We start from the raw sequence: 22172 nt of genomic DNA, 5'->3' as shown, positions 1-22172 counted from the left end.
CACCCAGCCCAATTGAAGAAGTATGTTTTCCTGTTGCCTTGTTCCCAGATGTCCCATGCAAATTGGAGTACTGTACTGGCGCAGGCTCCGAAAAGAAAAACACCTGCGCGATCCAAGCATAGCATTCCAATGGAGTACCTCACTTCCCAATCCTTCCCAATTGTCCACAATTCCCAATCCAAACACATCAGCTCAAAGTAAAATCCTGATGCAAGCATTAACTGTGACCCAATTACCCGGTGCTGACTGTTTAACAGGGTAAACCGAGTCCAACAGCAGCCTGCTTTGTATCCAAAGATAGCAATGTCACTTCGAAACACAGCGGCTTTAGAGCACAATATGTTTGGTTAAGCCATTTCTGCCATTCCGATTGGATTACACAGTGCATGCTGCAATTGGCAGAATTCCAAAGGTCCCCAATTGCCTCTTTTAATCTGATGTTTACTGACATGCTCAGAGTCAAAAGTGGTTGAGTGCACTCAATGGCAGGGTCAGTACTGAGGGAGTGCTGCACTGTCAGAGGGTCAGTACTGAGGGAGTGCTGCACTGTCAGAGGGTCAGTACTGAGGGAGTGCCGCACTGTCAGAGGGTCAGTACTGAGGGCGTGCCGCACTGTCAGAGGGTCAGTACTGAGGGTGCTGCACTGTCAGAGGGTCAGTACTGAGGAAGCGCCGCACTGTCTGAGGGTCAGTACTGAGGGAGTGCCGCACTGTCAGAGGGTCAGTACTGAGGGAGTGCTGCACTGTCAGAGGGTCAGTACTGAGGGAGTGCTGCACTGTCAGAGGGTCAGTACTGAGGGAGTGCTGCACTGTCAGAGGGTCAGTACTGAGGGAGTGCTGCACTGTCAGAGGGTCAGTACTGAGGGAGTGCTGCACTGTCAGAGGGTCAGTACTGAGGGAGTGCTGCACTGTCAGAGGGTCAGTACTGAGGGAGTGCTGCACTGTCAGAGGGTCAGTACTGAGGGAGTGCTGCACTGTCAGAGGGCCAGTACTGAGGGAGTGCAGCACTGTCAGAGGGTCAGTACTGAGGGAGTGCTGCACTGTCAGAGGGTCAGTACTGAGGGCGTGCCACACTGTCAGAGGGTCAGTACTGAGGGAGTGCTGCACTGTCAGAGGGTCAGTACTGAGGGAGTGCTGCACTGTCAGAGGGTCAGTACTGAGGGAGTGCTGCACTGTCAGAGGGTCAGTACTGAGGGAGTGCTGCACTGTCAGAGGGTCAGTACTGAGGGAGTGCTGCACTGTCAGAGGGTCAGTACTGAGGGAGTGCTGCACTGTCAGAGGGCCAGTACTGAGGGAGTGCAGCACTGTCAGAGGGTCAGTACTGAGGGAGTGCCGCACTGCCAGAGGGTCAGTACTGAGGGAGTGCTGCACTGTCAGAGGGTCAGTACTGAGGGAGTGCTGCACTGTCAGAGGGTCAGTACTGAGGGAGTGCCGCACTGTCAGAGGGTCAGTGCTGAGGGAGCGCCGCACTGTGAGAGGGTCAGTACTGAGGGAGCGCTGCACTGTCAGAGGGTCAGTACTGAGGGAGCGCTGCACTGTCAGAGGGTCAGTACTGAGGGAGCGCTGCACTGTCAGAGGGTCAGTACTGAGGGAGTGCTGCACTGTCAGAGGGTCAGTACTGAGGGAGTGCTGCACTGTCAGAGGGTCAGTACTGAGGGAGTACGGCACTGTCAGAGGGTCAGTACTGAGGGAGTGCTGCACTGTCAGAGGGTCAGTACTGAGGGAGTGCTGCACTGTCAGAGGGTCAGTACTGAGGGAGTGCCGCACTGTCAGAGGGTCAGTGCTGAGGGAGTGTCGCACTGTCAGAGGGTCAGTACTGAGGGAGTGTCGCACTGTCAGAGGGTCAGTACTGAGGGAGAGCTGGACTGTCAGAGGGTCAGTACTGAGGGAGTGCTGCACTGTCAGAGGGTCAGTGCTGAGAGAGTGCTGCACTGTCAGAGGGTCAGTACTGAGGGAGTGCCGCACTGTCAGAGGGTCAGTACTGAGGGAGAGCTGGACTGTCAGAGGGTCAGTGCTGAGGGAGTGCTGCACTGTCAGAGGGTCAGTACTGAGGGAGTGCTGGACCGTTAGAGGGTCATTACTGAGTGAGCGCTGCACTGTCAGAGGGTCAGTACTGAGGGAGTGCTGCACTGTCAGAGGGTCAGTACTGAGGGAGTGCTGGACCGTTAGAGGGTCATTAGTGAGTGAGCGCTGCACTGTCAGAGGGTCAGTACTGAGGGAGTGCCGCACTGTCAGAGGGTCAGTACTGAGGGAGTGCTGCACTGTCAGAGGGTCAGTACTGAGGGAGTGTTGGACCGTTAGAGGGTCATTACTGAGGTTGCATTATTATATGATGAGAGTCTGAGTAAATTGGGTCGATATTCTCAGGAGTTTGGTTCAATGAGATGTGATCACATTGAAACATAGAAGATTCTGAAGGGGTTTGACAGGGTGGATACTGAGAGATTGTTTCCCCCTGGCTGGGGTTTGACAGGGTGGATACTGAGAGATTATTTCCCCCGAGCTGGGGTTTGACAGGGTGGATACTGAGAGATTGTTTCCCCCTGGCTGGGGTTTGACAGGGTGGATACTGAGAGATTGTTTCCCCCTGGCTGGGGTTTGACAGGGTGGATACTGAGAGATTGTTTCCCCCGGGCTGGGGTTTGACAGGGTGGATACTGAGAGATTGTCTCCCCCTGGCTGGGGTTTGACAGGGTGGATACTGAGAGATTGTTTCCCCCTGGCTGGGGTTTGACAGGGTGGATACTGAGAGATTGTCTCCCCCTGGCTGGGGTTTGACAGGGTGGATACTGAGAGATTGTTTCCCCCTGGCTGGGGTTTGACAGGGTGGATACTGAGAGATTGTTTCCCCGTGGCTGGGGTTTGACAGGGTGGATACGGAGAGATTGTTTCCCCCTGGCTGGGGTTTGACAGGGTGGATACTGAGAGATTGTTTCTCCTGGCTGGGGTTTGACAGGGTGGATACTGAGAGATTGTTTCCCCCTGGCTGGGGTTTGACAGGGTGGATACGGAGAGATTGTTTCCCCCTGGCTGGGGTTTGACAGGATGGATACGGAGAGATTGTTTCCCCCTGGCTGGGGTTTGACAGGGTGGATACTGAGAGATTGTTTCCCCCTGGCTGGGGTTTGACAGGGTGGATACAGGGATAGTCAGCATGGCTTTGTGAAGGGTAGGTCATGCCTCACAAACCTTATTGAGTTCTTTGAGAAGGTGACTGAACAGGTAGACGAGGGTAGAGCAGTTGATGTGGTGTATATGGATTTCAGCAAAGCGTTTGATAAGGTTCCCCACGGCAGGCTATTGCAGAAAATACGGAGGCTGGGGATTGAGGGTGATTTAGAGATGTGGATCAGAAATTGGCTAGCTGAAAGAAGACAGAGGGTGGTGGTTGATGGGAAATGTTCAGAATGGAGTTCTGTCACAAGTGGAGTACCACAAGGATCTGTTCTGGGGCCGTTGCTGTTTGTCATTTTTATCAATGACCTAGAGGAAGGCGCAGAAGGGTGGGTGAGTAAATTTGCAGACGATACTAAAGTCGGTGGTGTTGTCGATAGTGAGGAAGGAAGTAGCAGGTTACAGAGGGATATAGATAAGCTGCAGTGCTGGGCTGAGAGGTGGCAAATGGAGTTTAATGTAGAGAAGTGTGAGGTGATTCACTTTGGAAGGAAAAACAGGAATGTGGAATATGTGGCTAATGGAAAAGTTCTTGAAAGTGTGGATGAGCAGAGGGATCTAGGTGTCCATGTACATAGATCCCTGAAAGTTGCCACCCAGGTTGATAGGGTGGTGAAGAAGGCCTATGGAGTGTTGGCCTTTATTGGTAGAGGGATTGAGTTCCGGAGTCAGGAGGTCATGTTGCAGCTGTACAGAACTCTGGTACGGCCGCATTTGGAGTATTGCGTACAGTTCTGGTCACCGCATTATAGGAAGGACGTGGAGGCTTTGGAACGGGTGCAGAGGAGATTTACCAGGATGTTGCCTGGTATGGAGGGAAAATCTTATGAGGAAAGGCTGATGGACTTGAGGTTGTTTTCGTTAGAGAGAAGAAGGTTAAGAGGAGACTTAATAGAGGCATACAAAATGATCAGAGGGTTAGATAGGGTGGACAGTGAGAGCCTTCTCCCGCGGATGGAAATGGCTAGCACGAGGGGACATAGCCTTAAACTGAGGGGTAATAGATATAGGACAGAGGTCAGGGGTAGGTTCTTTACGCAAAGAGTAGTGAGGCCGTGGAATGCCCTACCTGCTACAGTAGTGAACTCGCCAACATTAAGGGCATTTAAAAGTTTATTGGATAAACATATGGATGATAATGGTATAGTGTAGGTTAGATGGCTTTTGTTTCGGTGCAACATCGTGGGCCGAAGGGCCTGTACTGCGCTGTATTGTTCTATGTTCTATGTTCTATACTGAGAGATTGTTTCCCCCTGGCTGGGGTTTGACAGGGTGGATACTGAGAGATTGTCTCCCCCTGGCTGGGGTTTGACAGGGTGGATACTGAGAGATTGTTTCCCCATGGCTGGGGTTTGACAGGGTGGATACTGAGAGATTGTTTCCCCATGGCTGGGGTTTGACAGGGTGGATACTGAGAGATTGTTTCCCCCTGGCTGGGGTTTGACAGGGTGGATACTGAGAGATTGTCTCCCCCTGGCTGGGGTTTGACAGGGTGGATACTGAGAGATTGTTTCCCCCTGGCTGGGGTTGACAGGGTGGATACTGAGAGATTGTTTCCCCCTGGCTGGGGTTTGACAGGGTGGATACTGAGAGATTGTTTCCCCCTGGCTGGGGTTTGACAGGGTGGATACTGAGAGATTGTCTCCCCCTGTCTGGGGTTTGACAGGGTGGATACTGAGAGATTGTTTCCCCCTGGCTGTGGTTTGACAGGGTGGATACTGAGAGATTGTTTCCCCTTGGCTGGGGTTTGACAGGGTGGATACTGAGAGATTGTTTCCCCCTGGCTGGGGTTTGACAGGGTGGATACTCAGAGATTGTTTCCCCGTGGCTGGGGTTTGACAGGGTGGATACGGAGAGATTGTTTCCCCCTGGCTGGGGTTTGACAGGGTGGATACTGAGAGATTGTTTCTCCTGGCTGGGGTTTGACAGGGTGGATACTGAGAGATTGTTTCCCCCTCGCTGGGGTTTGACAGGGTGGATACGGAGAGATTGTTTCCCCCTGGCTGGGGTTTGACAGGATGGATACGGAGAGATTGTTTCCCCCTGGCTGGGGTTTGACAGGGTGGATACTGAGAGATTGTTTCCCCCTGGCTGGGGTTTGACAGGGTGGATACGGAGAGATTGTTTCCCCCTGGCTGGGATTTGACAGGGTGGATACGGAGAGATTGTTTCCCCCTGGCTGGGGTTTGACAGGGTGGATACTGAGAGATTGTTTCCCTCTGGCTGGGGTTTGAGAGGGTGGATACTGAGAGACTGTTTCCCCCTGGCTGGAGTTTGACAGGGTGGATACTGAGAGATTGTTTCCCCCTGGCTGGGGTTTGACAGGGTGGATACGGAGAGATTGTTTCCCCCTGGCTGGGGTTTGACAGGGTGGATACTGAGAGATTGTTTCCCCCTGGCTGGGGTTTGACAGGGTGGATACGGAGAGATTGTTTCCCCCTGGCTGGGGTTTGACAGGGTGGATACTGAGAGATTGTTTCCCCCTGGCTGGGGTTTGACAGGGTGGATACGGAGAGATTGTTTCCCCCTGGCTGGGGTTTGACAGGGTGGATACTGAGAGATTGTTTCCCCCTGGCTGGTGTTTGACAGGGTGGATACTGAGAGATTGTTTCCCCCTGGCTGGGGTTTGACAGGGTGGATACTGAGAGATTGTCTCCCCCTGGCTGGGGTTTGACAGGGTGGATACTGAGAGATTGTTTCCCCCTGGCTGGGGTTTGACAGGGTGGATACTGAGAGATTGTCTCCCCCTGGCTGGGGTTTGACAGGGTGGATACTGAGAGATTGTTTCCCCCTGGCTGGGGTTTGACAGGGTGGATACTGAGAGATTGATTCCCCCTGGCTGGGGTTTGACAGGGTGGATACTGAGAGATTGTTTCCCCCTGGCTGGGGTTTGACAGGGTGGATACGGAGAGATTGTTTCCCCCTGGCTGGGGTTTGACAGGGTGGATACGGAGAGATTGTTTCCCCCTGGCTGGGGTTTGACAGGGTGGATACTGAGAGATTGTTTCCCCCTGGCTGGTGTTTGACAGGGTGGATACTGAGAGATTGTTTCCCCCTGGCTGGGGTTTGACAGGGTGGATACTGGAGAGATTGTTTCCCCCTGGCTGGGGGTTGACAGGGTGGATACTGAGAGATTGTTTCCCCCTGGCTGGAGTTTGACAGGGTCGATACGGAGAGATTGTTTCCCCCTGGCTGGGGTTTGACAGGGTGGATACTGAGAGATTGTTTCCCCTGGCTGGGGTTTGACAGGGTGGATACGGAGAGATTGTTTCCCCCTGGCTGGGGTTTGACAGGGTGGATAATGAGAGATTGTTTCCCCTGGCTGGGGTTTGAGAGGGTGGATACTGAGAGATTGTTTCCCCCTGGCTGGGGTTTGACAGGGTGGATACTGAGAGATTGTTTCCCCCTGGCTGGGGTTTGACAGGGTGGATACGGAGAGATTGTTTCCCCCTGGCTGGGGTTTGACAGGGTGAATAATGAGAGATTGTTTCCCCTGGCTGGGGTTTGAGAGGGTGGATACTGCGAGATTGTTTCCCCCTGGCTGGGGTTTGACAGGGTGGATACTGAGAGATTGTTTCTCCCTGGCTGGGGTCGGACAGGGTGGATACTGAGAGATTGTTTCCCCCTGGCTGGGGTTTGACAGGGTGGATACTGAGAGATTGTTTCCCCCTGGCTGGGGTTTGACAGGGTGGATACTGAGAGATTGTTTCCCCTAGCTGGTGTTTGACAGGGTGGATACTGAGAGATTGTTCCCCCTGGCTGGGGTTTGACAGGGTTGATACTGAGAGATTGTTTCCCCCTGGCTGGGGTTTGACAGGGTGGATACTGAGAGATTGTTTCCCCCTGGCTGGGGTTTGACAGGGTGGATACTGAGAGATTGTTTCCCCCTGGCTGGGGTTTGACAGGGTGGATACTGAGAGATTGTTTCCCCTAGCTGGTGTTTGACAGGGTGGATACTGAGAGATTGTTCCCCCTGGCTGGGGTTTGACAGGGTGGATACTGAGAGATTGTTTCCCCCTGGCTGGGGTTTGACAGGGTGGATACTGAGAGATTGTTTCCCCCTGGCTGGGGTTTGACAGGGTGGATACTGAGAGATTGTTTCCCCCTGGCTGGGGTTTGACAGGGTGGATACTGAGAGATTGTTTCCCCCTGGCTGGGGTTTGACAGGGTGGAAGCATTGGGCAGGTCAAGGAGACACATCTGAGTGAGAGAGATACAGACCGAGTGAGAATTTGGTAATTTGGTGCAGTGATATACCAAGAAAGGTAAGTGGTGAATCTAATTCTGCTGTTTTTCAGTTAAAAGTGCAGTGTAGATTAGTGTCTGATTGGCTGAAGCTGCCCCCACCCTAATTGCTGAGAGGCAGTTATCTGGCAGTCACCTGAGGCCTGTTAAGGGGAACAAAGGTACACATTGTATTCTTCTCTTTGAAGTTTTAGTGTGAGTCATCCTAAATCTCTTCTGCACCCTCTCTAAAGCCTCCACATCCGCCACACTACCAGAAGGATGTGGAGGCTTTAGAGAGGGTGCAGAAGAGATTTACCAGGCATTAGCTATGAGGAGCGGTTAAATAAACTCGGTTTGTTCTCACTGGAACGAAGGAGGTTGAGGGGCGACCTGATGGAGGTCTACAAAATTATGAGGGGCATAGACAGAGTGGATAGTCAGAGGCTTTTCCCCAGGGTAGAGGGGTCAATTACTAGGGGGCATAGGTTTAAGGTGAGAGGGGCAAGGTTTAGAGTAGATGTACGAGGCAAGTTTTTTACGCAGATGGTAGTGGGTGCCTGGAACTCGCTACCGGAGGAGGTGGTGGAAGCAGGGACGATAGGGACATTTAAGGGGCATCTTGACAAATACATGAATAGGATGGGAATAGAAGGATACGGACCCAGGAAGTGTAGAAGATTGTAGTTTAGTCGGGCAGCATGGTGGGCACGGGCTTGGAGGGCCGAAGGGCCTGTTCCTGTGCTGTACATTTCTTTGTTCTTTGTTCTTTAAAGTCTGTATAAAAGACAGACAGAAAGCGCACATTAGTAAGCATTGGGCAGGTCAAGGACACACAGCCTGAGTGAGAGAGATTCAGACCGAGTGAGAATTTGGTAATTTGGTGCAGTGAGGTAATTCGGTGAAGAGTGGGAGAAGGTGCTTTTTCCCTACTGTTTTGTTCTCTCTCTTTCTTCGGGCCTAATTTTGGGAGCCGTTCGGAGGAGGAGGAGCAGTCTCTGTGAGTATAAAAACCTAACGGTAACTTCCTGTTTTCCAGTTTTTTCCCCCCAAAAGTGACGTCAGAGGGAAGCTGTGATCTGATTGGTTGATAGCAAATCTGCCCCAAATTTTTTAAAAAACACAGCTAAACTCGTAAACTTAAATTAAACTAATTAATTAATTAGTGATGGCTGGTCAGGTGATGTGCTTGAGCTGCTTGATGTGGGAGCTGGCAGATCCCATTGCGAGCTGCAGCGACCACATCTGCAGTAAGTGTTGGCTGCTCGAAGAGCTCCGGCTCAGAGTTGATGAGCTGGAGTCTGAGCTTCAAACACTGAGGCACATCCGGGAGGGGGAGACTTACCTGGACACTGTGTTTCAGGAGGCAGTCACACCTGTCAGAGTAAGTAGTTTAAATCCTGCCAGTGGCCAGGGACAGCAGGGTGTGACTGCAAGTCAGGCAGGTAAAGGGAACCAGCAGTCAGGAACTCAGGAGCCTCAGCCCTTGACTCTGTCCAACAGGTATGAGGCACTTGCTCCCTGTGTGGATGGCGAACAGGGCTGCAGGAAGGATGAGTCAGCTGACCAAGGCACCATGGTTCAGCAGGCCATTCAAGGGGAAGGAGTAAATAGGCAAGTTGTAGTTGTAGGGGATTCTATTATCGGGGGGATAGATAGTATCCTTTGTGAGCAGGATAAAGAGTCCCGCATGGTGTGTTGCCTGCCCGGTGCTAGGGTGCGGGACATCTCTGACCGGCTTGAAAGGATACTGGAGAGGGAGGGGGAGGATCCAGTTGTTGTGGTCCATGTTGGTACCAACAACATAGGCAAGTCTAGAAAAGAGGACCTGTTTAGAGATTATAAAGAGCTAGGATTCAAATTAAAAAACAGGTCCTCAAGGGTCATAATCTCCGGATTACTGCCCGAGCCACGTGCAAATTGGCATAGGGAGGCAAGAATAAGGGAAGTTAACACGTGGCTGAAAGAGTGGTGTGGGAAAGAGGGGTTCCTTTTCATGGGACACTGGCATCAGTTTTGGGACAGGGGGGATCTATACCGTTGGGATGGTCTCCACCTGAACCGAGCTGGGACCAGTGTTCTGGCGAAAAGAATAAATAGGGTGGTCAATAGGACTTTAAACTAAAGATTGGGGGGGAAGGGAAAGTCAGGGAACCAAGAGGTGAAGTAATCAGTGGGAAGTGTAGCTGCTTAGGAATACAAAAAAGCACGAAAAGACAAAACTCAGGAGAGGTTACGATAGTCCCCATCCCACAAAATATGACACCGTGTATGGAAAGGCTCAGTAAACCAAGGTCCACCACACTAAGAAAACAAAAAGGGACGGTCAATAGAGAATTAAAGGTGCTATATTTAAATGCGCGCAGTGTACGGAACAAGGTAGATGAGCTTGTGGCCCAGATTGTGACTGGCAGGTATGATGTGGTAGGCATCACAGAGACATGGTTGCAGGGGGTTCAGGACTGGCATTTAAACATCCAGGGATTCACAACCTATCGAAAAGACAGAGAGGTGGGCAGAGGGGGTGGGGTTGCCTTGTTAATTAGGAATAAAATTAAATCAATAGCACTAAATGACATAGGGTCAGATGATGTGGAGTCTGTGTGGGTAGAGTTGAGGAACCACAAAGGCAAAAAAACCATAATGGGAGTTATGTACAGGCCTCCTAACAGTGGTCAGGACCGGGGGCACAAAATGCACCACAAAATAGAAAGTGCATGTCAGAAAGGCAAGGTCACAGTGATCATGGGGGACTTCAATATGCAGGTGGACTGGGTAAATAATGCTGCCAGTGGACCCAAGGAAAGGGAATTCATTGAATGTTTACAGGAGGGCTTTTTGGAACAGCTTGTGATGGAGCCCACGAGGGAACAGGCCATTCTGGACTTAGTGTTATGTCATGAGCCAGACTTGATTAAAGATCTTAAAGTAAGGGAGCACTTAGGAGGCAGTGATCATAATATGGTAGAATTCAATCTCCAATTTGAAAGAAAGAAGGTAGAATCAGATGTAAAGGTGTTACAGTTAAATAAAGGTAACTACAGGGGCATGAGGGAGGAACTGACGAAAATCAACTGGGAGCAGAGCCTAGTGGGAAAGACAGTAGAACAGCAATGGCAGGAGTTTCTGGGAGTAATTGAGGACACAGTACAGAGGTTCATCCCAAGGAAAAGAAAGGTTATCAGAGGGGGGATTAGGTAGCCATGTCTGACAAAGGAAGTTAGGGAATGCATCAAAGCAAAAGAGAAAGCCTATAATGTGGCAAAGAGTAGTGGGAAGTCAGAAGATTGGGACGGCTACAAAAACAAACAGAGGATAACAAAGAGAGAAATAAGGAAAGAGAGGATCAAATATGAAGGTAGGCTAGCCAGTAACATTAGGAATGATCGTAAAAGTTTCTTTAAATACATTAAAAACAAACGGGAGGCAAAAGTTGACATTGGGCCGCTCCAAAATGACGCTGGTAATTTTGTGATGGGAGACAAGGAAATAGCTGAGGAACTAAATAAGTACTTTGCGTCAGGCTTCACAGTAGAAGACATGAGTAATATCCCAACAATTCAGGAGAGTCAGGGGGCAGAGTTGAATATGGTAGCCATCACAAAGGAGAAAGTGCTAGAGAAACTAAGAGGTCTAAAAATTGATAAATCTCCGGGCCCAGATGGGCTACATCCTAGAATTTTAAAGGAGATAGCTGAAGAAATAGTGGAGGCGTTAGTTATGATCTTTCAAAAGTCACTGGAGTCAGGGAAAGTCCCAGAGGATTAGAAAATCGCTGTTGTAACCCCCCTGTTCAAGAAGGGAACAAGGAAAAAGATGGAAAATTATAGGCCAATTAGCCTAACCTCGGTTGTTGGCAAGATTCTAGAATCCATTGTTAAGGATGAGATTTCTAAATTCTTGGAAGTGCAGGGTCAGATTAGGACAAGTCAGCATGGATTTAGTAAGGGGAGGTCGTGCCTGACAAACCTGTTCGAGTTCTTTGAAGAGATAACAAATAGGTTAGACCAAGGAGAGCCAATGGATGTTATCTATCTTGACTTCCAAAAGGCTTTGATAAGGTGCCTCATGGGAGACTGCTGAGTAAAATAAGGGCCCATGGTATTCGAGGCAAGGTACTAACATGGATTGACGATTGGCTGTCAGGCAGAAGGCAGAGAGTTGGGATAAAAGGTTATTTTTTGGAATGGTAACCGGTGACGAGTGGTGTCCCGCAGGGTTCAGTGTTGGGGCCACAGCTGTACTCTTTATATATTAACGATCTAGATGACGGGACTGGGGGCATTCTGGCTAAGTTTGCCGATGATACAAAGATAGGTGGAGGGGCAGGTAGTATGGAGGAGGTGGGGAGGCTGCAGAAAGATTTAGACAGTTTAGGAGAGTGGTCCAAGAAATGGCTGATGAAATTCAACGTGGGCAAGTGCGAGGTCTTGCACTTTGGAAAAAAGAATAGAGGCATGGACTATTTTCTAAACGGTGACAAAATTCATAATGCTGAAGTGCAAAGGGACTTGGGAGTCCTAGTCCAGGATTCTCTAAAGGTAAACTTGCAGGTTTAGTCCGTAATTAAGAAAGCAAATGCAATGTTGTCATTCATCTCAAGAGGCTTGGAATATAAAAGCAGGGATGTACTTCTGAAGCTTTATAAAGCATTAGTTAGGCCCCATTTAGAATACTGTGAGCAATTTTGGGCCCCACACCTCAGGAAGGACATACTGGCACTGGAGCGGGTCCAGCGGAGATTCACACGGATGATCCCAGGAATGGTAGGCCTAACATACGATGAACATCTGAGGATCCTGGGATTATATTCATTGGAGTTTAGGAGGTTGAGGGGAGATCTAATAGAAACTTACAAGATAATGAATGGCTTAGATAGGGTGGATGTAGGGAAGTTGTTTCCATTAGCAGGGGAGACTAGGACCCGGGGGCACAGCCTTAGAATAAAAGGGAGTCACTTTAGAACAGAGATGAGGAGAAATTTCTTCAGCCAGAGAGTGGTGGGTCTGTGGAATTCATTGCCACAGAGGGCGGTGGAGGCCGGGACGTTGAGTGTCTTTAAGACAGAAGTTGATAAATTCTTGATTTCTCAAGGAATTAAGGGCTACGGTGAGAGAGAGGGTAAATGGAGTTGAAATCAGCCATGATTGAATGGTGGAGTGGACTCGATGGGCCGAATGGCCTTACTTCCGCTCCTATGTCTTATGGTCTTATGGTCTTATGGATACTGAGAGATTGTTTCCCGCTGGCTGGGGTTTGACAGGGTGGATAGAACATAGAACATAGAAAATACAGCACAGAACAGGCCCTTCGGCACACGATGTTGTGCCGAACCTTTGTCCTAGATTAATCATAGATCATCATTGAATTTACAGTGCAGAAGGAGGCCATTCGGCCCCCTGAGTCTGCACCGGCTCTTGGAAAGAGCACCCCACCCAAACTCAACACCTCCACCCAACACCAAGGGCAATTTTGGACACTAAGGGCAATTTATCATGGCCAATCCACCTACCCTGCACATCTTTGGACTGTGGGAGGAAACCGGAGCACCCGGAGGAAACCCACGCAGACACGGGGAGGACGTGCAGACTCCGCACAGACAGTGACCCAAGCCGGAATCGAACCTGGGACCCTGGAGCTGTGAAGCAATTGTGCTATCCACAATGCTACCGTGCTGCCCTTAAAAACAAATAAATCTACACTATATCATTTTACCGTAATCCATGTACCTATCCAATAGCTGCTTGAAGGTCCCTAATGTTTCCGATTCAACTACTTCCACAGGCAGTGCATTCCATGCCCCCACTACTCTCTGGGTAAAGAACCTACCTCTGATATCCCTCCTATATCTTCCACCTTTCACCTTAAATTTATGTCCCCTTGTAATGGTTTGTTCGACCCGAGGAAAAAGTCTCTGACTGTCTACTCTATCTATTCCCCTGATCATCTTATAAACCTCGATCAAGTCGCCCCTCGTCCTTCTCCGTTCTAATGAGAAAAGGCCTAGCACCCTCAACCTTTCCTCGTAAGACCTACTCTCCATTCCAGGTAACATCCTGGTAAATCTTCTTTGCACCTTTTCCAAAGCTTCCACATCCTTCCTAAAATGAGGTGACCAAACTGAACACAGTACTCCAAATGTGGCCTTACCAAAGTTTTGTACAGCTGCATCATCACCTCACGGCTCTTAAATACAATCCCTCTGTTAATGAACACTAGCACACCATAGGCCTTCTTCACAGTTCTATCCACTTGAGTGGCAACTTTCAAAGATGTATGAACATAGACCCCAAGATCTCTCTGCTCCTCCACATTGCCAAGAACTCTACCGTTAACCCTGTATTCCGCATTCATATTTGTCCTTCCAAAATGGACAACCTCACACTTTTCAGGGTTAAACTCCATCTGCCACGTCTCAGCCCAGCTCTGCATCCTATCTATGTCTCTTTGCAGCCGACAACAGCCCTCCTTACTATCCACAACTCCAGCAATCTTCGTATCGTCTGCAAATTTACTGACCCACCCTTCAACTCCCTCATCCAAGTCATTAATGAAAATCACAAACAGCAGAGGACCCAGAACTGATCCCTGCGGTACGCCACTGGTAACTGGGATCCAGGCTGAATATTTGCCATCCACCACCACTCTCTGACTTCTATTGGTTAGCCAGTTTGTTATCCAACTGGCCAAATTTCCCACTATCCCATGCCTCCTTACTTTCTGCAGAAGCCTACCATGGGGAACCTTATCAAATGCCTTACTAAAATCCATGTACACTACATCCACTGCTCTACCTTCATCCACATGCTTGGTCACCTCCTCAAAGATTTCAATAAGATTTGTAAGGCAAAACCTACCCCTCACAAATCCGTGCTGACTATCCCTAATCAAGCAGTGTCTTTCCAGATGCTCAGAAATCCTATCCTTCAGTACCCTTTCCATTACTTTGCCTACCGCCGAAGTAAGACTAACTGGCCTGTAATTCCCAGGGTTATCCCTTGTCCCTTTTTTGAACAGGGGCACGACATTCGCCACTCTCCAATCCCCTGGTACCACCCCTGTTGACAGTGAGGACGAAATGATCATTGCCAACGGCTCTGCAATTTCATCTCTTGCTTCCCATAGAATCCTTGGATATATCCCGTCAGGCCCGGGGGACTTGTCTATCCTCAAGTTTTTCAAAATGCCAAACACATCTTCCTTCCTAACAAGTATTTCCTCGAGCTTACCAGTCTGTTTCACACTGTCCTCTCCAACAATATCGCCCCTCTCATTTGTAAATACAGAAGAAAAGTACTCGTTCAAGACCTCTCCTATCTCTTCAGACTCAATACACAATCTCCCGCTACTGTCCTTGATCGGACCTACCCTCGCTCTAGTCATTCTCATATTTCTCACATATGTGCAAAAGGCCTTGGGGTTTTCCTTGATCCTACCCGCCAAAGATTGTTCATGCCCTCTCTTAGCTCTCCTAATCCCTTTCTTCAGTTCCCTCCTGATATCTTGTATCCCTCCAATGCCCTGTCTGAACCTTGTTTCCTCAGCCTTACAGAAGTCTCCTTTTTCCTCTTAACAAGACATTCAACCTCCCTTGTCAACCATGGTTCCCTCACTCGACCATCTCTTCCCTGCCTGACAGGGACATACATATCAAGGGCACGTTGTACCTGTTCCTTGAACAAGTTCCACATTTCACTTGTGTCCTTCCCTGACAGCCTATGTTCCCAACTTATGCACTTCAATTCTTGTCTGACAACATCGTATTTACCCTTCCCCCAATTGTAAACCTTGCCCTGTTGCACGCACCTATCCCTCTCCATTACTAAAGTGAAAGTCACAGAATTGTGGTCACTATCTCCAAAATGCTCCCCCACTAACAAATCTATCACTTGCCCTGGTTCATTACCAAGTACGAAATCCAATATTGCCCCTCCTCTGGTCGGACAATCTACATACTGTGTTAGAAAAGCTTCCTGGACACACTGCACAAACACCACCCCATCCAAACTATTTGATCTAAAGAGTTTCCACTCAATGTTTGGGAAGTTAAAGTCACCCATGACTACTACCCTGTGACTTCTGCACCCTTCCAAAATCTGTTTCCCAATCTGTTCCTCCACATCTCTGCTACTATTGGGGGGCCTATAGAAAACTCCTAACAAGGTGACTGCTCCTTTCCTATTTCTGACTTCAACCCACACTACCTCAATAGGGTGATACTCCTCGAACTGCCTTTCTGCAGCTGTTATACTATCTCTAATTAACAATGCCACGCCCCCACCTCTTTTACCACCCTCCCTAATCTTATTGAAACATCTATAACCAGGGACCTCCAACAACCATTTCTGCCCCTCTTCTATCCAAGTTTCCGTGATGGCCACCACATCGTAGTCCCAAGTACCGATCCATGCCTTAAGTTCACCCACCTTATTCCTGATGCTTCTTGCGTTGAAGTATACACACTTCAACCCATCTCCGTGCCTGCAAGTACTCTCCTTTGTCAGTGTTCCCTTCCCCACTGCCTCATTACACGCTTTCGCGTCCTGAATATCGGCTACCTTAGTTGCTGGACTACAAATCCGGTTCCCATTCCCCTGCCAAATTAGTTTAAACCCTCCCGAAGAGTACTAGAAAACCTCCCTCCCAGGATATTGGTGCCCCTCTGGTTCAGATGCAACCCGTCCTGCTTGTACAGGTCCCACCTTCCCCAGAATGTGCTCCAATTATCCAAATACCTGAAGCCCTCCCTCCTACACCATTCCTGCAGCCACGTGTTCAACTGCACTCTCTCCCTATTCCTAGCCTCGCTATCACGTGGCACCGGCAACAAACCAGAGATGACAACTCTGTCTGTCCTGGCTTTTAACTTCCAGCCTACTCCCTAAACTTGTTTATTACATCCACACCCCTTTTCCTACCTACGTCGTTGGTACCAATGTGCACCACGACTTCTGGCTGCTCGCCCTCCCCCTTAAGGATCCTGAAGACACGATCCGAGACATCCCTGACCCTGGCACCCGGGAGGCAACATACCTTCCGGGAGTCTCGCTCGCGACCACAGAATCTCCTATCTATTCCCCTAACCATTGAATCTTCTACAACTATTGCTTTTCTATTCTCCCCCCTTCCCTTCTGAGCCCCAGAGCCAGACTCAGTGCCAGAGACCTGGCCGCTAGGGCCTTCCCCCTATGAGAGATTGTTTCCCCCTGGCTGGGGTTTGACAGGGTGGATACTGAGAGATTGTTTCCCCCTGGCTGGGGTTTGACAGGGTGGATACTGAGAGATTGTTTCCCCCTGGCTGGGGTTTGACAGGGTGGATACTGAGAGATTGTTTCCCCCTGGCTGGGGTTTGACAGGGTGGATACTGAGAGATTGTTTCCCCCTGGCTGGGGTTTTACAGGGTGGATACTGAGAGATTGTTTCCCCCTGGCTGGGGTTTGACAGGGTGGATACTGAGAGATTGTTTCCCCCTGGCTGGGGTTTGACAGGGTGGATACTGAGAGATTGTTTACCCCTGGCTGGGGTTTGACAGGATGGATACTGAGAGATTGGGTCGAAGGTAGAAGGGAGGCAGAAATGGTTGTTGGAGGTCCCTGGTTATAGATGTTTCAATAAGATTCGGGAGGGGGTAAAAGAGGTGGGGGGGGTGGCATTGTTAATTAGAGATAGTATAACAGCTGCAGAAAGGCAGTTCGAGGAGTATCTGCCTACTGAGGCAGTATGGGTTGAAGTCAGAAATAGGAAAGTAGCAGTCACCTTGTTGGGAGTTATCTATAGGCCCCCCAATAGCAGCACAGATTTTGGAAAGGTGCAGAAGTCACAGGGTAGTAGTCATAGGTGACTTCAACTTCCCAAACATTGAGTGGAAACTCTTTCGATCAAATAGTTTGGATGGGGTGGTGTTTGTGCAGTGTGTCCAGGAAGCTTTTCTAACACAGTATGTAGATTGTCCGACCAGAGGAGGGGCAATATTGGATTTGGTACTTGGTAATGAACCAGGGCAAGTGATAGATTTGTTAGTGGGGGAGCATTTTGGAGATAGTGACCACAATTCTGTGACTTTCACTTTAGTAATGGAGAGGGATAGGTGCGTGCAACAGGGCAAGGTTTACATTTGGGGGAAGGGTAAAAACGATGTTGTCAGACAAGAATTGAAGTGCATAAGTTGGGAACATAGGCTCTCAGGGAAGGACACAAGTGAAATGTGGAACTTGTTCAAGGAACAGGTACTACGTGTCCTTGATATGTATGTCCCTGTCAGGCAGGGAAGAGATGGTTGAGTGAGGCAACCATGGTTGACAAGAGAGGTTGAATGTCTTGTGAAGAGGAAGAACAAACAAAGAACAAAGAAAATTACAGCACAGGAACAGGCCCTTCGGCCCTCCCAGCCTGCGCCGATCCAGATCCTTTATCGAAACCTGTCACCTATTTTCCAAGGATCTACTTCTCTCTGTTCCCCGCCCGTTCATATATCTGTCTAGATGCATCTTAAATGATGCTATCGTGCCCGCCTCTACCACCTCCGCTGGCAAAGCGTTCCAGGCACCCACCACCCTCTGCGTAAAAAACTTTCCACGCACATCTCCCTTAAATTTTCCCCCTCTCACCTTGACATCATGACCCCTTGTAAAAAAAGCTTGTTGCTATCCACCCTGTCCATACCTCTCATAATTTTGTAGACCTCAATCAGATCCCCCCTCAACCTCCGTCTTTCCAACGAAAACAATCCTAATCTACTCAACCTTTCTTCATAGCTAGCACCCTCCATACCAGGCAAACTCCTGGTGAACCTCCTCTCGAAAGAGGGTGCCTCTCGAAAGCATCCACATCCTTCTGGTAATGTGGCGACCAGAACTGCACGCAGTATTCCAAATGTGGCCTAACCAAAGTCCTGTACAACTGTAACATGACCTGCCGACTCTTGTACTCAATACCCCGTCCGATGAAGGCAAGCATGCTGTATGCCTTCTTGACCACTCTATCGACCTGCGTTGCCACCTTCAGGGTACAATGGACCTGAACTCCCAGATCTCTCTGTGCATCAATTTTCCCCAGGACTCTTCCATTGACCGGATAGTCTGTTCTTGAAATAGACCTTCCGAAATGCATCACCTCGCATTTGCCTGGATTGAACTCCATCTGCCATTTCTCTGCCCAACTCTCCAATCTATCTATATTTTGCTGTATTCTCTGACAGTCCTCCTCGCTATCTGCAACTCCACCAATCTTAGTATCATCTGCAAACTTGCTAATCAGACCACCTATACCTTCGTCCAGATCATTTATGTATATCACAAACAACAGTGGTCCGAGCACGGATCCCTGTGGAACACCACTAGTCACCTTTCTCCATTTTGAGACACTCCCTTCCACCACTACTCTCTGTCTCCTGTTGCCCAGCCAGTTCTTTATCCATCTAGCTAGTACACCCTGAACCCCATGGGACTTCTCTTTTTCCATCAACCTGCCACGGGAAACTTTATCAAACGCCTTACTGAAGTCCATGTATATGACATCTTCACCCCTTCCCTCATCAATTAACGTTGTCACTTCCTCAAAGAATTCAATTAGGTTTGTAAGACGTGACCTTCCCTGCACAAAACCATGCTGCCTATCACTGATAAGTCTATTTTCTTCCAAATGTGAATAGATCCTATCCCTCAGTATCTTCTCCAGCAGTTTGCCTACCACTGACGTCAAGCTCACAGGTCTATAATTCCCTGGATTATCCCTGCTACCCTTCTTAAACAAAGGGACAACATTAGCAACATTAGCAAGAAGGAGACTTATGTAAGGCTGAGGAAACAAGGTTCAGACAGGGCGCTGGAGGGATACAAGATAGCCAGGAGGGAACTGAAGAAAGGGATTAGGAGAGCTAAGAGAGGGCATGAACAATCTTTGGCGGGTAGGATCAAGGAAAACCCCAAGGCCTTTTACACATATGTGAGAAATATGAGAATGACTAGAGCGAGGGTAGGTCCGATCAAGGACAGTAGCGGGAGATTGTGTATTGCGTCTGAAGAGATAGGAGAGGTCTTGAACGAGTACTTTTCTTCTGTATTTACAAATGAGAGGGGCCATATTCCGGAGTCGGGAGGTCATGTTGCAGCTGTACAGAACTCTGGTCCGGCCGCATTTGGAGTATTGCGTACAGTTCTGGTCACCGCATTATAGGAAGGACGTGGAGGCTTTGGAGCGGGTGCAGAGGAGATTTACCAGGATGTTGCCTGGTATGGAGGGAAAATCTTATGAGGAAAGGCTGACGGACTTGAGGTTGTTTTCATTGGAGAGAAGAAGGTTAAGAGGAGACTTAATAGAGGCATACAAAATGATCAGGGGGTTGGATAGGGTGGACAGTGAGAGCCTTCTCCCGCGGATGGATATGGCTGGCACGAGGGGACATAACTTTAAACTGAGGGGTAATAGATATAGGACAGAGGTCAGAGGTAGGTTCTTTACGCAAAGAGTAGTGAGGCCGTGGAATGCCCTACCTGCTACAGTAGTGAACTCGCCAACATTGAGGGCATTTAAAAGTTTATTGGATAAACATATGGATGATAATGGCATAGTGTAGGTTAGATGGCTTTTGTTTCGGTGCAACATCGTGGGCCGAAGGGCCTGTACTGCGCTGTATTGTTCTATGTTCTATGTTCTATGTTCTATGTTCTATATATTGTTGGAGAGGACAGTGTGAAACAGACTGGTAAGCTCGAGGAGATACTTGTTAGGAAGGAAGATGTATTGGGCATTTTGAAAAACTTGAGGATAGACAAGTCCTCCGGGCCTGACGGGATATATCCAAGGATTCTATGGGAAGCAAGAGATGAAATTGCAGAGCTGTTGGCAATGATCTTTTCGTCCTCACTGTCAACAGGGGTGGTACCAGGGGATTGGAGAGTGGCGAATGTCGTGCCCCTGTTCAAAAAAGGGACTAGGGATAACCCTAGGAATTACAGGCCAGTTAGTCTTACTTCGGTGGTCGGCAAAGTCATGGAAAGGGTACTGAAGGATAGGATTTCTGAGCATCTGGAAAGACACTGCTTGATTTGGGATAGTCAGCACGGATTTGTGAGGGGTAGGTCTTGCCTCACAAGTCTTATTGAATTCTTTGAGGAGGTGACCAAGCACGTGGATGAAGGTAAAGCAGTGGATATAGTGTACATGGATTTTAGTAAGGCATTTGATAAGGTTCCCCATGGTAGGCTTCTGCAGAAAGTAAGGAGGCATGGGATAGTGGGAAATTGGGCCAGTTGGATAACGAACTGGCTAACCGATAGAAGTCAGCGAGTGGTGATGGATGGCAAATATTCAACCTGGATCCCAGTTACCAGTGGCGTACCGCAGGGATCAGTTCTGGGTCCTCTGCTGTTTGTGATTTTCATTAATGACTTGGATGAAGGAGTTGAAGGGTGGGTCAGTAAATTTGCAGACGATACGAAGATTGGTGGAGTTGTGGATAGTGAGGAGGGCTGTTGTCGGCTGCAAAGAGACATAGATAGGATGCAGAGCTGTGCTGAGAAGTGGCAGATGGAGTTTAACCCTGAAAAGTGTGAGGTTGTCCATTTTGGAAGGACAAATATGAATGCGGAATACAGGGTTAACGGTAGAGTTCTTGGCAATGTGGAGGAGCAGAGAGATCTTGGGGTCTATGTTCGTACATCTTTGAAAGTTGCCACTCAAGTGGATAGAGCTGTGAAGAAGGCCTATGGTGTGCTAGCGTTCATTAACAGAGGGATTGAATTTAAGAGCCGTGAGGTGATGATGCAGCTGTACAAAACCTTGGTAAGGCCACATTTGGAGTACTGTGTACAGTTCTGGTCGCCTCATTTTAGGAAGGATGTGGAAGCTCTGGAAAAGGTGCAAAGGAGATTTTCCAGGATGTTGCCTGGAATGGAGAGTAGGTCTTACGAGGAAAGGTTGAGGGTGCTAGGCCTTTTCTCATTAGAACGGAGAAGGATGAGCGGTGACTTGATAGAGGTTTATAAGATGATCAGGGGAATAGATAGAGCAGACAGTCAGAGACTTCTTCTGTGGGTGGAACACACCATTACAAGGGGATATAAATTTAAGGTGAATGGTGGAAGATATAGGAGGGATATCAGAGGTAGGTTCTTTACCCAGAGAGTAGTGGGGGCATGGAATGCACTGCCTGTGGAAGTAGTTGAGTCGGAAACATTAGGGACCTTCAAGCGGCTATTGGATAGGTACATGGATTACGGTAGAATGATGGGGTGTAGATTAATTTGTTCTTAATCTAGGACAAACGTTCGGCACAACTGATGCACGATCAATTACACAAAGACGGGAGTTGAATGCAATCGAGGCTTTATTACTCTGAGATGTGTGGCCTCCTACAGCAGCTGGCGAAATGGCTGCTGTATGGGGAGCACACAGATTTATACTCCACATACTGGGCGGAGCCAGCAGGGAGGGAACTACCCCCGTACCTGTAGTACAGGGTCTTACCACAAATCATCTAATATATACATCAGTGGTGACTACCACAACAACATCGTGGGCCGAAGGGCCTGTTCTGTGCTGTATTTTCTATGGTCTATATTCTATTTCTTCACTCGAGGGGTTGCGAATTTTTTGAATTCTCCACCCCAGAGGATTGTGGGTGCTCCATCGCTGAATTGATTTCAGACAGAGATCGAGAGATGTTCGAACTCTTGAGGAATCCAAGGATATGTGTGTGTGTAGGTGGGCGGGGTGGGGGGGGGGGGCGCGCGGAGACGGAATTGAGGTCAAAGATCAGGCCCGATGTTATTGAAT

Source organism: Scyliorhinus torazame, chromosome X (genome assembly GCF_047496885.1).
Source record: "Scyliorhinus torazame isolate Kashiwa2021f chromosome X, sScyTor2.1, whole genome shotgun sequence".
In the NCBI taxonomy this organism is placed as follows: Eukaryota; Metazoa; Chordata; class Chondrichthyes; order Carcharhiniformes; family Scyliorhinidae; genus Scyliorhinus; species Scyliorhinus torazame.
This window is presented reverse-complemented; position numbering follows the sequence as displayed.